The sequence below is a fragment of the Hermetia illucens genome, chromosome 1 (genome assembly GCF_905115235.1).
Source record: "Hermetia illucens chromosome 1, iHerIll2.2.curated.20191125, whole genome shotgun sequence".
Lineage (NCBI taxonomy): Eukaryota > Metazoa > Arthropoda > Insecta > Diptera > Stratiomyidae > Hermetia > Hermetia illucens.
Genome location: NC_051849.1, coordinates 157,477,742 through 157,500,077, shown reverse-complemented (window position 1 = coordinate 157,500,077; position 22,336 = coordinate 157,477,742).

Genomic DNA, 22,336 nt, shown 5'->3' with positions numbered 1-22,336 from the left:
TACAAAGAGGCTCAGAAACTTTCAAAGAAAAGCATAAGATTGGCTAAACGATCATCATGTTGAGGCTTTTGTGAAGAGGCTAATTATCTTGGGGCAACTTCAAAGCTGAACCGATTTCACCTCAAAGAATGTAGACAGAAGTTGAATTATCCCACAGAGCGGGAGGTATACCGAGAGCGATGGAAAAACGGCAAACCATTTGCTTGAAATGCACTTCACAGGTGCGTACATCTCCCAACCGACAGACTGGACTCTGGCAAGCAAAGTAGTATCACTAAGGCGCATAAAATGGCCATGTGACCCGTTCCATAGAATTAAGTCTGCGGGTCTGGACGGCATTATTCCTGCTCTAGTAATAATATTCGGAATTTATACGGTGCATTTAAAAACCAAGGAAATCCACCTAAATGTATGCAAAGAGGTCCTGACCGATCAGTCTCTTCAGTCTTCCTTTCTACTAAAAGGACTAGAAAGTCTAGTAGATTGGTTTATATGGGATACATACATTGCAAGGTGGCCAATACACTGCAGCAACATTCCTAGCAGAAAGGCACGGAGAGGCACTCCAGGCTAGTCACATGTGGATATGGACTTCTGAATCCATATTTTACGGTGACTAGCTATCAGCTGGTAAACATATAATTTACTGTTCGTGATGGCATTAATCGTTAATAGCCTATAACTACTCCCTCCTTATTATTAACTTCACTTAATGATGGCAGACTTCCAGGAAACTTTCTCTATTACATTAGCCAATAGTTAAGAGGTAACTGTAAGTATAGAATAAATTTGTACTTATCTCAAAAGAACGCATCAGATTATAATTACAATCTTCCTTCAATACAAAGAATACCAAGATAGAAAGATTAAGTTGATCATAATTCATCCCTTTATTACTTCAGTGTAAATTATTTAGCCATTCAAGTCGGGCGGAATGGTTAGGTTGCCGTTAAGCTCATAACCCCAATGGTTCAATATAGGTGGTACACTCGTCCCCCTATACTTAAATTCCTTTCAGCTGCCTTTTATGGTACACAGGAAGTATTCTGTGTGAAACATGCGTTACTGTCTCACAAGGGTGCCTTTCCCATAAGAGTCCTCCGTGAAATATAGTTAATTACGTTAGCTAAATGCAAAGAAAATCCTCCGCCCTCTTGCCTTGGATTACCGATAACATTCATTTCTAAAAACGCAATTAATTTTCTTTTTATTGTTTTGTTGAAAACAAAACATGTTAGCCATTTCGTCTGCCAAAATGTCAATTGGCAACATTCCTGTGATGAGGAAAGTCGCATAATCTAAGACGATTCTGAAGTCAGGGCTGTTTTTCTGTGATGAAATTCACTACCCTAACTATAATCACCCTGCAAATATGTCGTGGATCTCCTACAGTCAGCATCATTCCTGTCAGAGCCTGGATGCCTTTTTGCAAGTATCCTCGATATGCTGCTTAAAATTAAACTTTGCATCTATCGCCACTCGCAAGAACTCGATGATTAGCTGATATTATTCCCAGTTCTAATGCAAGCATAATTTCTATTCCGGCACTTGGTGATGAGGACCGCTTCCGTCTTTCGCTCTGGAAATGCCAGTCCAGCCCTCTTTAACCAGACTTATTGCTTCGCATGAGTACAACTCATCACCTTTTAGATACCTTGCGACCATAACCAGTGCTATGTCAACGGTGTATCCCACCACTATGGTTTCCTCTGGGCCAGTACGAAGCCCTGTGGGACACCTCCGGAGAAAAAGTACTCCATGCGTCCAACATGCAAGTAGCTATTGCCAACAATTGGGAAACCAACACGCTATATTTGCTAGTACCACCCTTCTCGTGAATCACTTTCTCGATCAAACCAGTAACCAATTTGATGGCATCAATAGTTGATCTGATTTTACGGAACCCATACTCTCGGTCTGATAGGCGTCGTTGGTTTTCAACAGCCGAGAGCAATCTATTATAGATTACTCGCTCTAATCAACCTCCGCTAACTTTTTCCGCTTCATTCTGCAGAAAATATCTCCTTGGACATGCACGCTTCGAACAATTCGGAGAATATGTCCGGTATGGATTTCACGGTGAGCTTAAGGGCCCTGTTCGGAATTCCATACAGCTCGTCTGTGGGTACTCGCAAATTGCTGCCACATTTAGAGATCTCTGAAAGGTCTTAGTGCCCCTCTCCTCCGGGGAATAACCCCTGGGTTTTTCTCGACGAAAGGGGTTTCTGGGTCGTTGCACCACAATTTTTTAAGCGCTCCCCCACGCCGCCTAAGAGTAGAGCTCCTCAAAACATTCCCTCTTGCTCTGCTGGATGACGAGCTTGAGGTTTCCTCATTTCGCACCTGGTCGATTCTACCTACCGCCTTCTGAACCATTCGTGTGGCTAGGTGACAAGTAGATTGAAGACTGTCCAGTTCGCTATTCCACACTATGGGTCTTCTACTGGAGAACTTGCATCTCCTAAGAATGAAGGCATCACATGCTCTAAAGTTGCCTTGTGTGACCTCCTTTCGTGAGCCATATGTGATTGCAAACCAGCCTCATGTCTTTCTCCGTTTGGGTAATGTTTTGCTTTTGCCTTTCTTCGTCAGAACTATACCTAACTGGGAAGAGGTCTCTAAAAGACTTCGGCCCTTTGCGCTATTCTTTTTGCTTCCCCATTCCAGAGTCCATAGATTCAAATTATCGGCAATTTTTTGGATTTTGTGCGCTTGGGTCGTAAATAAGATTGTTTAACATGTCTTCAAACTGAGAAAATGTGAAACCGGGTGAAGCATAATAACTGTACACGTTGTATTACTTACTTACTTTCGCTCACACAAAGCCACTGGGTGACTGACTCATGGTGCATTGTATAGCTTAACTACCACGAGTCCATATCGCTGCTTTGTCAGGCAGGTCTGCCACCCAGTAGCCACCGTCATAGTTTCCAGTGGGTTCGCTTAGAATGGTAGTTTTCATTTTAGATTCATAAGTGCCCTGGTCAAGTAAATCCCGAGCGATCCTGCAATGAGTGAGATTGAATAAACCTCATTTTTTCATTGCATTCAACGTATTCCTAAATTCCGGGTGTTTACCACTTCCGGCAATATACCGGTTATCCCATCCCTCCTTTCCTTTGCACAACAGGCATTTGGTGTCCCTATTGCTCTGTTTGGTAATATGCCTTTTGCCCTACACCTTCTGTATCGAGCGGATCGACCAATGCTTTTGGTTCATGTCTTCGCGAAGTGCCCAAACATAAGGCGCATTAACCACCTCTTTAATGAAATATGTTTTCGCAAATGGAAGACAATTCATTCAATTCGAACTTTTCAGCCGACAGTAATTTCTACGCTGTCTCGACTGGTTGTCACATTGTAGCCGTTTGGGTGCTGTCAAATTTCCTTAAACTCATAATAGATTCTTCCATCACTTGCTCCCGCATGAGTAGTGCAAGGTAGTGCAGATTTCCTCTTTGGATGTCGCTTCGTCGAGATCCTTGCATCGTATGTAACTCGAAGATAATTGTTTCCTTTTTGTTTTTGAGCCCGTACTGTCACATTCGCCCCAAGTGAATTTTTCACCTTTTTATGACGAAAATCGTCAGTTTCGTCTAAACTGAATTTTTACAACTAAAGCATGACATCGCCTTTGTGGGGCGTATGGATTTTGGTGATATTTCCGCCAAGATCTTTTAGGTCAGGGTCAGCTTTGATATTTTCAAATATTTCCACATACGACGGATTTCCCTTCCTGGGGATAACAAATGCCTCTAGGCGAATTTGTACCGTCAATTTCCCATTGCACTTTTTGCAGATGACATTCTATCCACTATTTTCGTTACGGTTAGGGCCTCAGTTGCGGGCGATTGCACTTGGGACACAGGCTTCTTGCCTTCCATACTTTTCGTTCCGTTCTTCGGAACTTTTAGTGTGCCTTTTTTCCTCTTAGACTGCGGTTAATTGAGAGCATCACCATCTTTCTCAAATACTCTTTCATTGAAAGGCAGGTCCATGCGCTTGGGTGTCCCCTGGGTCGCCTGTGACTACTATTCGGACGGCAGCTTTCGACTTTTGCTTCTGTGCTCTCTCTTTCTCTTGCTACCGATTATAGATGACCCTAATAATTCCCAATATGTTTTTGATAGCTTGGTTTCATATTGTGCTTGTCCTTGGTAAACTCGAACAATTCAACGATTTTTTCCCTAAGCTGCATGGAGGGTAGTTCTTCCGTGTCAAGGCTATATTTTCTATGACCTTTGGTGGAAATCGTAGAATTAAAGAGGTTCTCTGGAATAGGGTCAATTCCTTGATCGAGCATTATTATCTACAGTCATTCTTCTTAGTTTGGTGGTGGTTTGGTGGAAATCTTACTATCATTAACAAAGTTGTAGTAGGTCAAAATTGCCTTTTTTTGCGGCAAATTACTATTCAGTGCGACATAAAATATCAACACCACATCAAATATATATAAATGGGACCGACACGTGTTGGGTCAAATACTCTTCAATAAAAAGTCAACAAAACCTTGGTACCTGAAGCTCCAAGCTTCTGGTTTTTTGTTATATGTTTGCGTTGTACATGGGGATGAGGATTACGACTGTAATGGTTATTTCAACAAACTTGAAAAGAGGCGGGTTTCGCTGGTTGAGGAGTCTGAGCTGCTGACAATATACCTCTATATTCAGTAGTAACCTAGAAAAAGCTCATGGATAAGCCATCGAAAACTATCTGTCGGCTTCGGTGGAGTGATACGAGCCTAGTTGTGCTAAGGTGATAGTTGCAGCGCATACCAGGAGCCAGCTCCTGTTCGAGTGTGGTGTATTGAACCGGTATTAGTAGACCGCGTCGCCTCGAGGGAGCGCTGATTTGTCTGACGGTCAAGAGAGATGTCAAGAGAGAGTTTGAGAGTTTTGCCCACAAAAGAATTAGGGTTACTGACTACTGACTACTGTGGCCAGCCTCCTTGCACAGGTTACACCAGTACGATTTCCATAGAGTGCAAACATAATAAAATTTTTGAAAGAGTAGGGAAGAGGAAGAGTTGGCTGCGTTTGGAATTCGCACTCCCAAATAAAGACGAAGTCTCGCAAAGTGCTCCCGGTGCGGCGATGGCAATTCCAGCATCCTGAGGTGATCTTGTTCTGGAAGAGGGAACAGAAGACGTGCGGAAGGCAGAAACAACTCCGCTTCCCAGAGAGTGGGATAAGAGAATACAGTCAAGTAGGCTTCAAAAAGCCAATGCTGATACGAATAGTGAATCACCAGATGGAAAGGCAAGAAAACGCTGGCGGCTTTTTCCACTATAAGATCAAGCCCCAAATCAGTGGAGCAGAAGGAAAACGAAGGCGGTGGAGTTCTCGTTGAACTAATACCAAATACACAAATAAGAGTAGGTTCTACGAGGCAATCAAGGAGCTACTGAGAGAGAAGGCTTTGATTTCTAGTGTAGAACCTATATGCTCTTTAGAAATCCAATATATTGACTGTTCCACAGAAAAGTTCGTGGAGGAGACATGAGAAAACTTCTTAACAGCTGGAAAATCAGAACTGGTTGGATATTATATAGGGTCCCTGCCCGACCTCACCAATCGTTACAAATCCTTAGATTATGCATTTGCAACTCACCGAGAATATGATAAGAGCGCAGCTTGTCATAGATGCAGCCAAGTAACAAATAAAGTAGAGACCTGCAACGAAAAGAAAAGTTACGTTATTTGATTAGGTGTTGGCGCATGAGTTGAGAGCGTTGAACACACTTCGAGGCAATATTCAGTCTTCACACTGGTACCAGAAAGGGCTGATACGCGACTAATATAATCCGGAATGCGAACGCTCGCGAGCTGCTGGCGCAGTTCGCTACGGAGGTAAAAGCGGCTCTAATGCTAATCAGCAATAAGAGCCGGCACTTATAAGTAACTGCTGCCGTCTGCATTTCAGTCGGCACTCGACTGAATTGTTTGTTGAAGGATAGCGTTTTTTACGTTTATTTATCAATGCATGGGATGTGCGCACAGAGGGCGGGTCCTGGTAGGTGGTGATTTGCCAGGGCGTTTGAATCCTGGATCCTGGAAACGGCGGTAAGAATCAGGCTCATAGTTTGAAACAACGGACCCATGCCAAAGTTGGAACGCCAAGGCTTCGGAGAATGTATCGCCAAAGTAGCTTTTGATGTACTTGCGTGTGCGATCCCTGCGCGTGGAATATCAGGAAAGTGAACATCCAGACTTTCGTTGAAGAACAGGCAGAGCAGCGCTGGGGGAGATGTGTGGTGACGGTGCTGTAGGTGACGCTGTCATAAATTCGGGTATGAAACTGATAACGGCAGTCTGTAGACTATCCCTGAAGGACGTCTAGCTGTGATAAACTTTTTATGCATTGGGGGACGACGCAGCATTGTTTACCAGCAGAAGAAGTTCCATACGCTTCGCCTTTCTAACACCATTTAAACGCCCAGAGGAGAGCAAGCAACAAAATGGCATACTATATATCAGCTAAACGGAGGTTCCGCAGCGCAATAAACAATTGCAAGCTTCCCCATCTGTAGAATCTAGTCGGCGATGTCAAAGGAAGTGCGTGAGGATTCGGTAATAAACTTGTCACCCGGCAAATCAAGGATCTGCGGAAACCCTGTTCATTTATTTCCACGCAGAAGGACCGCAGAAGAATATAAGCTGGTGCGCCAGCATCGGTTTCAATTACTGCCCGACGTATTCAGCGCTTGCCTGAAGAAGGAATTTTTTGTCGCTGAAAGGTACCGAGGCTTGCCCTGATCAACAAAAGGAGAGGAGGTTTTGACCTATCGTTTGCATACCAACCACGATGAATGTGAATTTTGTTTAGGAATATGAGGGACCGGATCAATTGGTAAAAAACTTTCATTCTCAGTTTCTGGTCGACAGACTTCTCTGTTCTGGGCTAGAACCGAAATTTCCAAAAATAACCACCTACGGTTTCATCCAGATCAGAGACAACTCATCAGACGCTGCCTCATCTCTGTCCTAGGAGCAGTGTGACTGAAGTAATTACTAGGTATTGTTTGGCTAATTATACATATTTCATAACACGTCATGGGACAAATTGGACTACAAACCGAGGAACCAAATTTCTTTCCAATTGGTCTAGGGGGCAAACAACACCTAGTAACCACTGTGATCATGCTGCTCCCAGTGCAGAGGTGAGTCACCGTCTGGCGAGTTCCCCTTGCCTTGCACGAAACCCCAAATCGTCCACGCTGTATGCTTAATCCGGCCAAGAAAATATATGAAAATCTCATAAGGACTAGGCTCGCTTCAGCTCTGTCAGATGCTGCAGGGTTAGAAGAGGATGGAGATTTCGGCGGGAGTAGCACAGAAATCCATCCACGGCCCAGACTTCAGGAATGGTTCCTACGGTAATCTGCTATGATTCGACATGCCAGAAAAGTCGCTCCTGATCGGTTACGCGGATGATGTTGCAATGTTGTTGCGACGTACTGTTATCTTGACGAAAAAAAGAATTCCAAGCCTGTGTCCAATATTGATCAGCGACTTGACTTTAGAGTCAAAACCACCGGTTAAGTACCTTGCTTTAACGCTCGACTCGAAGATGAACTTACATAAACGTACATAAACTCATTCACCTATTCTACCCACAAGAAAATATAGGGGAGCATAACGAGGGTCCAACCCTCCAAAAATTAAGGAGACAGATGACAGTACCGTGCTTAATTCCAAAGATTTTGAAAGCACTTTTGCCGAAATTCTGTCTGACTGGGACTTTTGATGATTCCATAGTATTCGGAGGAATAACACCTTTATATGGGGTTGTTGTTTCCTGGTATATGGTGTATATCTTGTTTACCCTTCATCCGTAGCATGATCGACTGAAGGCGACTGAATATTCAAGACGCTGCGACTAAACAGCATCTAAAAAGCCGGGACTTCAATGATAAATCATTGAACTTCTATTTTTGAAGCCACTGATACTATGTAAACCGCACCAGCCGCGGAAGTTTTACCAACAAGTCAGCAACATGAAACTTCATACACCACGATGCTCACCCTGACGAGACAACGAGGGAGATCTGATTTCCGACAGAACAGGCATATTGGGGCGATGGGTCGAGTACTTTGATGAACTACTGAACAACTAGAACATCGGCGAGTTGGAGGTCCCGTCTACTGAAAACGACGGACAAATACTACAACCACCAAGTATAGAAAAAACAGTCCGTGCAATTCAACGGCTTAAAAATCATAAGTCGACAGGAGCCAATGGAATTGCAGCCGAATTGGTTAAATATGGAGGCGACCAATCACACCAAGCGGTTCTTCAACTTGTGCTCAAGGTCTGGCATTATATGTCTCATACATAAAAGGGGAGATATCACGCAGTGCAGAAATTATAAAGATATCACGTTGTTGAGTACCATCCAAAAGATAGCCCCATACGCCCATGACATCATTGGGGACAATTCGATATCTCGACGAAGTTAATAAGATTGACTAAGCTGACCCTGACCAATGTGCGAGGCCAGATGAAAGCAACAGGATCGCTCTGAAGAGCATTCGACATCAGCACCGGTCTACGACCAGGGGATGCCCTATCATGCGTCGTCTTTAACCTTGCCCTCGAGAAAGTGATCCTGATGCTGAGTTAAATGCGAAGGGAACGATCCTCTTTAAGTCCATCCAACTACTGGCCTATGCTGACGATATCGACATCATGGGAAGAACTATCCAGATCGAGCAGGCGGCGATTGGCGCGAGACCTTGGGCTGCGCACCAATGAAGGCAAGACACAGTATATGGTGGCAACGTCAGCGCCGGAAACCAACCAACCAACAACATCAAACCGCACTGGTCAAACAGGAAGAATAAGGATAGGAGAATACAACTTTGAGACCGTTGATAATTTCTCCTATCTAAGGTCGAAAATCACAACCGATAACAGCTACGATGATGAAATCCTCACACGGTTGTTGTCAGCCAACAGAGCCTATTTAAGCTTACAAAAACTGCTTCGCTCGAAACGTCACACCATAGGGTCAAAGCTCTTACTGTACAAGACAATGATCTTGCCAGTCCTCATGTATTTCTCGGAGACTTGGGTTCTTAGCAAGAAAAATTGCGAAATCTTGGCCGCGTTCGAGAAAAGAATTCTGAGAAGAATTTTTGACACCCCACATGAGGATGGACGATTCCGTAGCCTACATAACGACGAAATCTATGAACGATACCATGAACATCAGGTTGTGGATAAAATCCGATTCCATAGGGCGGGTCACTTAATCAGTATGGATGAGGACGATCCCACCCGGAAAGTCTATAAGGGCAATACCTATGGTAGAAGAAGAAGACGAGGTAGACCCTGCCTGAGATGGAGCGATGGGGTAGGCCAGGACGCCAGACAGCGTTTAGGGATATTGAATTGGTGGACCTCGGCGTATACCGGATGATGGCCGTTGATGACAATGATGACACTATAAAAAACACAATTGTAGGCCACAGTCAAAATAACGGTTCAGACTGATGTCCGTCACCAACATGGGATTGACCATATGCGACGTTTTGGTCTAAAATTCGCCACACTTGTCGATCCAATCGACTTGAGGTTGAATCTAAATAAAGCAAAATTTTTGACGATCGATTCCAATGAAACAGGCACTGTCACAATCAGTTGCAGTAATCTGGCCAGAACTGAGCGATTTGAATATCTCGGATCAGCACCCTCAGCTTATGGCTAATGGCTGTTTGATAAAATTGTTTCACGCATAAGCTCAACCTGGAGGAAGCAGCGTTCCATAATTGACACTTTGATCGGCGTATCAAATAACTTATCAAATCTAAAATTTACCGCAATGTTACCCACCCTGTCGCCCTCTTTGGTTCTGAGTATTCATCACTATCAACGACCAAACAACCGGTATCCGGTCTAGGTCCACCTTAATAAGGAACTCCAGACACGCCGGTTTAGCGCCGAGGTCCACCAATTCGATATCCCTACAAGTTGTCTGGCGTGCTGACCTACGCCGTCGCTCCATCTTATGCAGCGTCTGCCTCGTCTTTTTTTCATCTGGTTCTGAGTATTGCTGACTAGAAAAGACAATGAGTGTGCCTCGCGGTAATGGAAACGGAGATATTCTGTTGGCCAGTGGCGGAACATGCCATGATCTAATACAAATTGAGGATATTATTGATCGATATGGAGTTGCACCGGTTGTGGAAAAATTGCGAGAGAGGCGTCTTCGGTGGAATGGACATGAAATTCCCGCTAATGAGATTTAATGTCGATCTATTTGGCTCATACCCCAAATCTCGCGCAAGAATTGTTGGAGTTATGGCAGTTTTTATTTAGGTTGTGAGGTTGTGTTTTATTCGAGTACTTAGAGAAAAGACTCTTTAATATGTTAGTATTCCTTGTATCGATGAGCCCTGACAATGGTTTTCAACAAATTGCTAAAACAGGATGGCGTTACTCATATTCACACTGCTTAATACTGTCAGCATACATATTTCAGAATTGTTGGCTACTGTACACGGTTAAATCGATTCTGATTTAGAAGAATGAAATACCAAGCTGTGCTCTTCGTTCTGACCAATATGGAGATCTTATATTCGGCTTCCTATCCGCGACGTTATACTTTTTCCAATATATGGATTTTGGTGTGGACCGCAAACGCGTTGTATATTAAGGCTTGCGTTTTTATGAATAACCTGTAAGGGGTTGGAGTATCCAGATGACCACACCGACATTCCCGAGCCTGGTTAGCGCAGACAGAAGGTTGCACATGTCGTTGGGACATTTCAATTGAGCTTCACTTAATGGACCTTCACGGCCGATTTCTGCTACTTTTAAAATTTATAGGTAAGTCTTGCGATGTTGATTTTCGAAGTTTTGAGCTATACATAAATAATATTTCAACATTATTAAATACTCGTAAAACTTGAGGAGTTATAAACCGAAAGTATAATAAAAATTCGGGACATTCAACAGTTTATTGGCTACATCCCAGTGTACGTGAAAGAAGTAATTTCAGATCTAATGTAAAAGGATTGAAAATGAGAAATGAATGTCCCTCATATCAACAAGGGCAACAGAATAATGCCTTCAGTAGAATAGAAGACGCTTTCCAGCTCAATGGGGTCTTTTTCCGAGCTCTTCCCCCTTACATTTAATACTATCGAGGATTTAAAAGCTTCTTTTAATGTCTCCAACAAATTTCCCAATAGATTTTGCCATTTCAAATCATCCCACTATGTAAGTACTCCACCGAAATAAAAACTAGATCTGTCTACTAGCAGTTACTCAAAGATAAATCCTCATTGATATGTGAGCTTAACTGCTGCTTCGAATACGAAATTTGTATGCTGTTACCATTCGAGGGTTTAATTTCGAATCATTGCAAAAAAAAAATAGAAGGAAAAATTCAAACCAAACCCGAATTCAAATCGAATCGGTTTCATTGTCAACTACTGTGCAAGCTGGATTAAGCCATTTATATGGCTTTGGGATTGGGTCGTTGACGTTTTCCCGTGAATGGGACCGATTTGCAATCAAAGGACTGGCTTTAGATAAACGTTGTTCTCAGTAAAATTCATTTTTATGGGCTAATGGTCCATCCGAAGAATACTATTAACTTTTTTTGGGATGAATCAGTTCGATTGGGGTAGTGGTTTGATTCATGATTTCAACTAGTGGCTTTCAAAGAGGTACTTTTAGGCAGGGCTAAAAATGTATATTGTGAGTAATATCAAATTATCATCATTTTCTTATTAGTCAAACGGTTCTATATTTCCGCAATTGCGTTAGCGATTGCTCTTATATCCCAAACTGAAACTTGATTAGCTCTTGCTCCCGAATTCATAGAGGAAGCATAATCAAAAGTCAAAGGATGTCTTTGTTGTTCTGGGTTTCTTTCCAATGAATTGCATTCTTTCTCAAAAGTCATAGTTAACATGCGAAGGAAACTAACTCGGAACTTACCAAGCCATTTACTTCTGTGAACGCTCTGATTAGCTTGGATTCTTTGTGAAAACGAAAACCAACCCCTAATTAGCGATTCGTACTGTATAACGAGAATGTGGTTTATATGCAAATAGTTTGGGGTTGCTCACATGGATGAGTGCACTCTTTCAAGTTTAATAGAATTTGCATCAAATGAAAATCTAATTACCACACAAATGAGCCCGTTTTTGTATTCCGGGATGGAAAACATATAGAACTGCTAACAACTACATAATATTCCCTCTACATCATACAATATTTACTTTGCATGTGGTAGAATAATGCATGAAAATTATCTACAACATTCATATGTACATAGAAGAGGAAATGTTTGTTCTGGAATCACGCTGAGTTTTTCCTCCAGATCCTGTTGTAACTCGTCTGAATTAGAAACCAAGTTTGTTATGCAGATAGTATTCATATGTAGTGTAATCCAACCCACGAATATTGCACCAGAACATTGGGTTGAATTAAAGTCATATTAATTATTCCTCTATATGATTTTTAGATTCGGCTTAATGCTGTAGGGAAAACAGACCTTAATGGAACTGTTGTGCAGGTCAAGAACCCTGGGGTTCTTGTCAACTTTCTGAAGATCCACATACGCGTTATTTTGGTGAGTTTCGTCAATGTATTGATGGACCTCGTTACTATTGTTGTTTACGGTATTAAAATCGTTTCACTGTCTGTCCGTCTGTCCTTCCGTCTCTTTGACTGCCACACCTATTATTTCAGAAGCGGTTACTCTTATTAATATGAAATTGTGTAGAAAGGTGGGACCTGTGAACTCCTTTGCAAGCAGTGAGTAACATAGTTCCACGTTGAGTTTAAGGGAAGGTGCCCATACATGCAAAAGCAGGGTGTAATATTTTTTTCACCAAGTATAGTTCTGTGAGATATCAAATGAAAGGTTTCCAATAGCACTTTCCGATATTAGTTTTGACATTGGTTGCAAAGGGCAGGAGCGTGGGGTCCGAAAAGGATCAGTTACTTCAAGGACTCGTTCTCATTAACTGCATAACTTAGTGTCTGAAAAATAAAATGGCGGCCTAGGCATATCGTACCTGGGCCTCAAAATACCCTTCTCCAAATAAAGTTAATAATAGTATATTACCACATTCACTATAAGTTTATTTTTTAGAAAATGACTGCGTTCGTTTATCATGAATGGGTTTGATCAGGGTTTGCAATACAAAAAGGTCATACTATAAAACACGATACTACCAAGCTTGGTAGAAATCGCATTATTATTAACACAAAGTTATAATAGGCGAAAGAAGTCACTTTTCCTAAGACTTTGAATGTCAATATCATTCCAAAGGGAATGGTTGTCAGACCAAACTAAACTAAACATTACGTGCTAGGTGAAAATGGGTCAAATGCGCGCTTTAGATCCCGGTTTCTCGACTTGTTTAATGGTGTTCTGGGTTTCATTTACACTGGATACTCCGAAGAACAGGTCATCCATATGAAAAGCGGTTTTGATTATCCAGAGTATCCCATAATGAGGAGCTGATGAAGCGTTCCAACAATTAGCCATGATGCACAATCTAACCCGTAGGTAACCGTTTTCGAAATATATTCTCCAGGATTCTCAAGTTTGGCTTTCCACAGAATCCGGAAACTTATTTGTTCCTCCAGCCTCAAAAATATTTACCTGGGTTGGATTACATCGTTTAGGGTAACTCGATTAAATACTGGAAGCATTAAAGACATTTTTCAGTTTATTCGAAGTGGTTTTGCGAGGTCGCCTTTTCCAAGGGCAATCTGACGAGATCATGCATAAATGAATATATAATGTTCCATAGCTTTCACAATTATGTTTCTCATTTTCATATTTTCCATCCCAACATTCATTTATATCCACCATATAACATTTAAAATAATAATTCACGTTTTGATCACATCCAAAATGAGGACATCCGCGATTGATATCGGGTTGCACCGATCAAGGAAAAACTGCGAGAAAGGCGTCTTCGATGGTATGGTCACATAATTTGTGCCAACGAGAATTCACTTGCTATGATTGGTCTGAACATCGAAGATGGTAAGCGACCAAAATACCGGCTTGGTACGCTGATGGGGATTTAAAAGCCTCGAGATTGCATCCAGATCAGGCATTTGATAGAGTTGATTTGAGTTGGTTTAAGACTGGGATTGCCAGAACGAGAAATTAGTGGGATTCATACCGGCGGACGGTGCCACATTCAGTAAAAATATAACCCAACTGAGGTTGGAAAGGCAATTTAGAAAATTGAATATTATCATTACTTAATTGATTTATTTTGTAAGAGTTGTTAGAAAATAGAAAGGCAAAACAAAAATATTTAAGGAACTTCATTGATAGTAATTGTGTCTACCTTGCTCTAAGTGAAGTTCATTCATATTCCAAAAGCAGGATTAAAAGGTTAGTGAACAGAATCCGCGATTTCCCTTACAGATCTGGGGGAGGAAGGTTCAGTTTTTATTTAGATCATTTTTATGAATCTCTTATTAGTTATCTTTTTATGATTGTGATCTGTTTTATTTTTTTTATTATTTTACATCCGAGTTGTCACAATCGCGGCAGATGCCGGGTTTTACCTCCCTGCAACATCGAGCACCCATGCAGAATGATGTGATTCTGCATGGTTTGAACCAGACTGTGTGGGAGTTTCAGGAAATCAAGGGAAGCAGCTGGTGATGATCTTTGGGGATAGCTTGGATTCTACACTTGTCTAATTCAAACTTCATCCGAATATCACGGCTGAAATATCCACTCTTCGCAACAGATGCTGGTCAGTACCAGTATACAACTTGATGTCATCTAAGTTGATCAAGTGTATCAGCTCGCATTTAGCACGTAAGCCATATTTTATTGCAAACCATGCACACTAGAATCATTTTGCAGCCATCAATGGGGACTCCACGAGTCCCCCTAGTAAATGCCTCTCCGTATACGGATAGGCACTGGGCAGGTGGTATGTCACTCTTCCATGATTGTCCCCAAAAATTTTATTACAACCGACCATGTAAACTGGTGAACTTTTTATACCAGAAGTTCTGCACCCGATCCAGACAAGGGCAACTCCAGTTCTTCGAGCAATTTATGGCTCGCCGAACCGAAATGTATGCCCGGCAAAGTAGCATGGCGGGTACCTTCGTCGATAATCCACTCAGCGTCTTGGGCGGGTAACCAAAATCCACCCCAATATTCTTTCGCTTCCGCCAGTGAAAACTGCATCGTCTGGAGGCTCTGTTCGGATTCGTTGATTAATCCAAAAAAGCTCCGCTGGTTCCTCGCGTACGTTGCATTCTGGACGCGTCTGGAGTAACTTTTATCATACCATCTTATTCGAGTGCATATTATAGGAAAGTTTGTCCTTTAGTGTGTCATTTCAATTTCAACTACGGGTGTCTCACTGGGAATGGCAGAGTTACGGTAAACCATCTACACTTTGTTCTTCACCCGTTTGCTGGCATTGGCAGAGTTGAATTGAACCAGCCTAGCAATATTGAATTTACTAGTTCATTTTATAACTTTATGTTTTGATTTTACAATTTTATGAACTTTATCTTGGATAAAAAATAAGTGTCTAATAATCCCTCTTTCTCTTCTAACTCCCGCAACTCTCTCAGATATATAATGGAGCATCCACCAATATAAAGGTCTGAGGATGCCAAGAGAAACCTCGAAGGCCGTGCCTAACAATACATTTTTCAGGATCCAGTGCGGGCCCACAAATCCGTTGAAAGAACACGTATTACGTATAATGATACGTGAGGGATTCCACAATCTCGAGTCTAGCTAGCGTAGAAGCATGCAAGCGTAACTTCAACGGATCTTAAGTATTTTGCCAGCTTCTCAGGTTTTTTGAAGAGCACTTCCCTCTTTGTCGGCCATTCAGGATGGTGATTGGATAATCGATGAGGTGTAATACACTTCTGCGCTGGTGTCGCTGTCCGCTCTGGAGGTGTTTTCGAACTTCCTCAAAAAATACACTCATACACTCGTCTGGCTTGAACTTATCATATTTATTTTTCATTTTCTCTTTTCCTGTCCGAGATAGTATCAAACTGCCTTACGATACCAGTTTCCAGCTCGATATTATTTGGCTGATGCGGGGAAACAGTGGCACATATCGATCGCCATTCGCCCTATAATATTGTTTCAAATAAAGTTCCTCACAGAACTCATTACTTATAAAGAAAACTTTCCAGTTTAACTATAGATTTATTGTTTTTTTAAGAAGATACGTATTTCGGACACAACATCTGTATTATGCCTCTCATATGTCTCAGAGGCATATCCCAGTAGGCTTTCAACTTCTGATTTCATTTTTCCATGGACACTGGGGACTCAGTTGGAGCAGACACTATACAGCGCAGCTTTGTGTTCGGAGAAGAAAACTGGCCAATGTTTCTACCCTCTATAAAAAAAAATTGCAGTAGAATACTAGAATCCAGTAGCACTGGAACATACGCGACATATTACATTACTGGGTCAGCAAAGCTTTCCACCTTTAAACACGAGAGTCTTAGTTGGTTTGTTGAAGCTACTGTTCAACTGAAGGGTGGCCGAAACATCTCTTAACCTGGAAACCTCTCGCTTTTCATATTTCGCATTGAAGGCTCTTGAATTTATTGCATATTTTATTTTTTATGGATATATATGGAGATGATGATTTCGGGGCAGTTCCTCCTTGTGTTCAGTGAATTGAAGGCACCAGACAGTTCGAATTGGCAAACATTTTTCTTTTTCCCTTTTTATTCCCACTGGTTTCGTTAATTCACTTAGTCCAATCCAGGCAGGAGGCATCACCACATATGTTCCACGTACTCGAGGAGGGCGATCAGACCCGAGTCTGCAAGGGACTCATCTAAAGTGGCTCTGCACACGAAGGTTATCTGGTAGCATGGGAACCGGAATGGCGCTCTGAGAGCATATGCTCCAGGAGAATTCCTGGAGGATGTGTTCTCGGCCCGGTTATTTGCGGTTGGCGCCCTAGTGGGAGTTCCATAGTGGTTGTGGTTATGCCTACATCGCGGGTAGAGCTTCTCGGAGCTCAAGCATGGAGTTGCGCTGTACAACTCGGGTGCCGTACCGCTTAGTTGCGGCAGAGGTGTTAGATAGGCCTCGCATTCACTGGTATCAATGCTGAGCCTGCGCTCAGTATAAACCAGAACCGCTGTGCTTCCATGGCGGGGCTCTGATTGTTATCCCAAAATCAATTCGTGTCCGAAGAAGACCGTGGAATTATGCCTACATGGCAGGTACTCACGTTAAACCCTCCAGGAATTTCATCACCATATATGTGTTCTCCAAGAATGATGGCTACGACTTCCAGTCTCATGCGTCCCGCGTCGATCCAACTAAAGCAACAACTCTGCTGGGTGTTTCAATAGACTGACTAGTTGCCATGCCCCGCAAAATCGAGTTCCCGAATAGCAATGAACCTTTTAAAAGATGCCTCTCTTCACGTGGTTGTGGAACCGATACCCAACTGGAAACCTTTCAATCCGAAATAATACCTTGATTTGGATCCACCACCGGGGACGTCGGTAGTATTGTCGGGAGTTTGTTCATTGTTCTCTCCAATGATTCTAGGTTGACCGGTGATTGAGTTTCCCTTGAGAATAAATGTGGCATGGACCATACTGAAGAGTTCGTTTGTTTTGAAGTTGAAAGATATTTATCCACTATAAAATTGTTGCTTCCAGGTGCTTTTCCAGCCTTAACTTGCAGATAGCTTCTCGAACTTGCTACATTTTGAACACCCACTTCAGTTGAACCTCAACAATCTCTTCGATTTCCAGTGGAGATGATTCCTTCATTAGAGTGAAGTTACACCCAAAAATTACTCATAGATTCAAAAGTTTGCAATTTGATTACAGTACGCAGTCTGTGACAGTTATTTAGACACTTACAACACTTAGAACGCACTCACACGCAGGCAAAGATATGGGAGCGTATCAAGCTCTTCACAAGAATGACCCGGGAGCAGTCTCCTCCGCTTGCGGCGCGATTTGGTGGTTCGCAGTTAATTAACTCAGACGGCACCTTGATTTTGTAATATTAATTTTAATTCCCTAATGAATATTGTACCGGCTCCTTCCCTCATAGTGTCCAGAAAACATTGGGGTCTGTAGGAGGATGGCCCACCTAAAGGTTTGTCGGCCTTAGACCGGAGTATCAGCTATGGTGCTGGAAATATTTCCTCCTACCTGCACACTTCAGATAACCCAGCGAACATATCTGGTCAGGATTTCACTACGAGTTCAAGGAGCTTACTCCATCTGCTCGTCTCTAGTTGTAGGAATCGCGGTCACATCCAGAGGTCACTAGAAGCTGGCAGGGCCCCTTACTTTTTGGGAGATTAACCCCTGCGTAGATGTGCGGCTTCTGAATCCATCATGCTTCTATAAGTGCTAATCCCCACTTTTCTACCAGATTTGGTGTCCATCGCTACAACTGTCTCCGAGAAAAATGCCTGTGATAGACAGACAGGCAGGCAGACAGACAGTAAACCGATTTTAATAAGATTTTGTTTGACCCTTAAATACATCCCTAAGTTATAAAATGAACGACTATAGTCCTGGAAATTACTGTAAACTGCCTTTAGGTACATTCCCAAGTCATAAAATTTAAGATTATAATTCTGGACAATTGGTTGAAATCTTACTATTATTAACAGAATTATTTTGGGAATTACTAGGTAAGTTAAGATATATCGCCCTATTCATCTTGTGACTACTTTTAAGTATGTCACAAAAAGCGATATACAGCAGTCAGTTTCCAGTCATTAATGGATTCCGTTAGAGGTGCGATGGTTATTTACAAGCGGTACGTGGTGGTAACGTTAGTTTCAATAATGCTATTAATTCGGCTTTACGGGTTTGAATTCGATGGATAATCTTTGCACCCTTGGTTATAAAGCTCTGCTAAGTGAGAGTTGTCTCTTCGAGAATTCGTAGCCCTCGGGGCGGATGTTGGGCTGATAAATGCATTGAGATAGGAATCATTGTTCTGAAATATTATGTAGGACGGAATATTTGTCCTTTTGCTGACGACAGTACGGTGATTGACGAACGACACGAAACTGTGTATAAACGAACCTATTTGTGCCTTCAAATAATGGTTCCGAATAGTCAAATTGAGTTCGATGAGCGAAAAGGCGGGTACGGTCTTTATTGCCAATCGAAGGAAAGCGAAGATTACCAGTATGCGGTTTGGTAATTATGAAACCGTCTTGAAATCACTCATTGTGTACGGAGGGATGACACCGATGTCAAGCTGAAGGTCAAGGAGCGGTTGAACTACTTACGGGAGAACAAAACAATAGCTAATTCATCTCTTGCAAAAAATTTGGCTAACATTTGGAGACTAAATAGAATGGAATAATTTTTAACCACGTATAGCAGGATGGACGATTCCATAGATTGGACAGTGGCATAGGTTAGATTAGATAACTATCAGGTATATCAAATAAGTTTGTTTTGTGGAGATACTTATTAAGTCAAAGTTAGACCGGAGCATGATATGTCTTGCAAGAGGTAGTGTTGCAAAAGGCAAAGCAATCCATACTCCGCCTATAAAGTTCGGAAGCATAACGTATCGTTCATGCGTTCTGGCAGAGAAATAAGATTGAGTGTGCAAAGGCCGGTTAGGGAATCAATACGTGAGAAATTTTTCTTAAAGAATAGCTGTCCGGTGATTTTAGGTTACATCGCCTCCAGACAGGGATAGCCACAATTGTGAATTAGGGACCTAATCAATTGCGGGTAGGTGAGAAAACCGAGGAGAAACGCCAAAAGGAAGGGAGGGACGCTAGAAGGAGGACAGGAACCGGATATATAACCAGCAAAACATAAAGATCGTATGTCCTTATATCACAGCTGTACATGCCGTTTAGTTAGAGTCTTTATGTCGTAAACCTTATCTTTTCGTTTTATTTTAAGAATAGTTGGGTTGCAACAATACTTCCAGAGCATTGGTATGTTTACTCTTCATGACAGCAACAGCGCAGAGATAGGGGAGCATTTAATGATACAAGAACTTGCATTACTAGTAACAGAAGTTCAATGTGTCTCCTCAAATGAGTACGCTTTAAGCAGCCTACCTTCTAGCAGACATGGTGCTGTTCCTACACCGTACTTTCTAGCGGCTGATGTCATAGAGTCGAAGCGGTTTTTTATAGAAATCCACTGCTGCGTCCTTGAGGACAGCTGTCTGCTTCATAGCTAATACAAAACTGCTTCACACGAGTATCCCTGTTAGTGGGTGTGCCTGGTTATTGACTTATTGGCAGCCAATCAGGTGGGATACTGGCTCTATATTCATTTACCAGTTGCTATTGCGTAAGTAGAATCCTCTACTCTAGGAGTTCGGAATGCATCAGGCAATCTGTAGTGTTGGAAAGATTTGACCATTCACCATATCTGCCTCAGAAGTTACGTCTTAGTTCGTTAATTTCCTTCCTTGCTCTGTTATACTGGATTTCACCGCTTTTTTTCATTTCACGACCGAAAAGCCAAGCTGTTTATAGTAGAGATTCCAGACTTTCCCTAAAAATTTTCTATCGGATTTCTCCAGCATTCCAAAAACTTTTGATATTTAGCTCCTCCTCTTCTCTTCTTCGGGGCGCATTCCTTTTGGCAATATCTGAAGGGAGCGCTATCACGTCAGTTTGGCTGTAGATACAATTCGTCACAATATGTTACGCTTGAGAAGTCAATTAACCGGTATTGGTGGGCTTGACCAGCCTAGAAATTCTATAAGGGCAATATGTATGGTAAAAAAGGAAACAATCTCAGACCTTACCTCAGGTGGAGCAGACATATGCACTACCAACGTTGCGTTTCCTAGTAAATCTACGAAGTGTCTCAAATAGGAAAAATGTCTTTTTGACTTAAACAGCTAACTAAACTGGGAAGCTTAACGCTAGTAGTCGAGCAGAAGTAATTGAATGAAAGTTTTTGGATCGTGCTCAAATTCTGATTTCTGTCATGGATATTTGCACCTGCTTCTGTTCTCCTCTACCTTTCTACTTCAATTTCAAAATTGCGTGGAAAATGCCGTTCTTGTAAAGGATCATCAACGAAAACTTTTGACAAATATATGTATTCCCAATATGAAATAGGAGCTAGGATGAAGTGCGAAACGTGGGAAACGTCTCCTTAACTAAGACCAACAGGCCTGGTACCAATTCCTTTTTCCATCTCTTTCCAGCCCGAGAAGAATAAAGTTGAGTCTGCGCGCCTGAAAATGGGAAAAACTTTTGCTAACTGGTCATCCATGTTCACCGTGGGGTAGCGCTGATAACCCTGGACTGGATTGGAAAAAATACTTACCCCGCAAAGAAAAGCGACAAACGAGTCACGCATTTGTTCATGGAATGTGCATTTTCCTCAAAGTGCTCGGCAGCATTTCGATATCCTGTTCCAATATAAGACTGATGCCATAGCGTTAAAAGGAGTACCTTAAACAGGCACAAATTTTCTGGATAAGAGCCAATTTGCCCATATATTTTAGCGGCCATCAAGTAAACCATGGGCTCGAATCGCCTTTGAAAACAAGTCCAATAGGAGGAAGTAAACCGTACATAAATCGAACTTCATCGAGGAGTGAAATGTGATCTCCGAACTTATGGACATATTGGAGCGATGGATTGAGTATTTTAATGAATTGCTCAACAACCATAACATCACCGAGTTGAAGGCTCCGCTAATCGAAGATGACGAACAAATGCTTCCACCTCCAAGCACATAGGGAACGATTCATATAATTCATATTCATTCATTCATTAAGAATCATAAGTCGCCAAGATCTAATGGAATTACAGCCAAACTGGTTAAATATGAAGGCCACCAATGGACCAAGTGGTCCATCAACTTACGCTCAAGGTTTTGAAGCCAAGCCTGATGACGGGCGGCACCATACATAAGAAGAGGATATCGCGAATTAATTACTATTTTTGCTAGCAGTATAGCTCGGATAAAACTGTACATAATCATGAGAGAATTTGATATCTCAACTAGATTAATAAAACTGACTATGCTGACCCTAACCAATGCGTGAGGTCAGATAATAGCAGCAAATACGTTCTCGAGGCAGTTTACGATCCCCAATGGTCTAAGACAAAATCAAGCTAAGGTATATGACGGTATTATCCTTTAAAAGTCCACCCAATACTTGAACTACGTTGATGATAAGCTAGGAGAATAAAACTTTGCAATCGCTGATAACTCTCTCTTCAAGAATCAAAAATCACAACCGATAACAGCTATTTCGACGAAGTCCACGTAAGGTTATTGGTAGTCAACCGAGGGATCTTCAGCTTTAAAAACTACTGAACGCCTGTTCTCATATATTCCTCAGAGATTTGAG